The 2,053-nt window shown below is 47.1% G+C and overlaps 1 protein-coding gene across 1 annotated transcript in view; it reads right to left on the bottom strand.

The window, feature by feature from the left end:
* Tsacc (TSSK6 activating cochaperone) overlaps positions 1–2,053 on the bottom strand; it is a 17,470-nt gene that overhangs the window by 896 nt on the left and 14,521 nt on the right. The window lies entirely within an intron of this gene.

Genomic DNA, 2,053 nt, shown 5'->3' with positions numbered 1-2,053 from the left:
ACCTGGGTGGTGGTGCACGCCTTTAGTTCCAGCACTCAGGAGGCAGAGGCAGGTGGATCTCTGTGAGAGGCCAACCTGTCTACAGAGTGAGTTCCAGAACAGCTAAGGTTGCACAGATAAACCCTGCCTCAAAAAAATTAAAGAAAAAAAAAGAAACTAAAAATTTGGGCACGACGGCACATGCCTCTGAGCCAAGGCAGAGGTGGGTGAATCTCTATGAATTCAAGGCCACCTGATCCACACAGAGAAGTTCCAGGACAGGCAAAGCTACATAGTGAGACTCAGTCTTAAAAAGAAAACAACAATAAACTTTGGGGGCTGAAAAGACGATTCCATAGATAAAAGCATGGCTGCTACCAATTGCCTGCAATTCCACTTACAGGGGATCCACTGCCGTCCTCTGGCCTCCACAGGTATTACATGTAAGCAGTGCACAGGTACGCATGTGGGCAAAACACTCATACGTTAAAATATATTTTAAAGCTATTACAAAAAAGGGATTGAGAGCCGGGCGGTGGTGGCGCACGCCTTTAATCCCAGCACTTGGGAGGCAAAGGCAGGCAGATCTCTGTGAGTTCGAGGCCAGCCTGGTCTACAGAGCTAGTTCCAGGACAGGAACCAAAAGCTACGGAGAAACCCTGTCTCGAAAAACAAAAAAAAAAAAAAAAAGGGGGGGGGATTGATTAAGCCAGGTGATGGTGCCGCACGTCTTTAACCCCAGAACTCAGGAGGCAGAGGCAGGTGGATCTGTGAGTTTGAGTCCATCATGGTCTACAGAGAGAGTTCTAGGACAGCCAGGGTTGTTACACAGAGAAACCCTATCATGAAAAACAAACTAAAGCCGGGCGGTGGTGGCGCATGCCTTTAATCCCAGCACTTGGGAGGCAGAACCACGCAGATCTCTGTGAGTTGGAGGCCAGCCTGGTCTACAAGAGCTAGTTCCAGGACAGGAACCAAAAAGCTACGGAGAAACCCTGTCTCGAAAATTTAAAAAAAAAAAAAAGGATTTTGTGGCTGGTCTGTGGCTCATGCCTTTAATCCCAGCACGCAGGAGATGGGGGGGGACGACAAGATTATGTGGGGCTGGAGAGAAGGCTCAGAGGTTAAGAGCGCTGGCTGCTCTTCCAGAGGTCCTGAGTTCAATTCTCAGAACCTACATGGTGGTCACAGCCATCTGTAATAAGATCTGGTGTGCTCTTCTGGCATGCGGGCATATATAATAAATACATTTTTTAAAAATGGGTTTTATTGTTGTTGTTCCTCCTGTTTTTAATTACTTGCATTTTTTTTCCATCTTATGTGCATTTGCCTGCATGTATTTCTGTGTATATTAATAAACAATGTCCAAGGCAGTCTGATGGACTTTGAATCTCTTGGTACTGGAATTATGGAATTGTGCCACCCTGGAAACCGAATTCAGGTCTACTGCAAGAACAGGACATGCTCTTTCCATGTTTGTTTTCATTTGGTTGGGCTTTTTGTTTTGAGAAACAGGGTTTCTTTGTATGGCCCTGTCCACCCTGGAACTCCCTCTGTAGACCATGCTGGCCTTGAACTGCCGACTCTGTCCGAGTGCTGGGATTAAAGGCTTTTTCCACCACTGCCCAGCTCTTGGGGTTTTTTGTTTTTGTTTTGTTTTGTTTTGTTCTTTTAAGAGAGGGTTCCAAGGGAAAAAAAAAAACAAAAACAAAAAAGGCCTGGCGGTGGTGGCACGTGCCTTTAATCCCAGCACTGGGGAGGCAGAAGCAGGTAGATCTCTGTGAGTTTGAGGACAGCCTGGTCTACAGATAGAGTTCCAGGACAGGAACCAAAGCTACAGAGAAACCCTGTCTTGAAAAACAAAAACAAACAAAAAAAGACGGGGTCTTACTGTGTAGCTAGCCTTGGCTGGCCTGGAACTGAATGTCACCAGGCTGGCCTTTCAGGCCTCCACTTAAACCTTTGAAAATTTGACTTGAGCCGGGCGGTGGTGGCGCACGCCTTTAATCCCAGCACTTGGGAGGCAGAGGCAGGCGGATCTCTGGGAGTTTGAGACCAGCCTGGTCTACAAGAG

This window comes from Microtus ochrogaster, chromosome 21 (assembly GCF_000317375.1).
Source record: "Microtus ochrogaster isolate Prairie Vole_2 chromosome 21, MicOch1.0, whole genome shotgun sequence".
Lineage (NCBI taxonomy): Eukaryota > Metazoa > Chordata > Mammalia > Rodentia > Cricetidae > Microtus > Microtus ochrogaster.
Note: the sequence above shows the minus strand (reverse complement) of the source record. Positions and strands in the feature narration are given on the sequence as shown.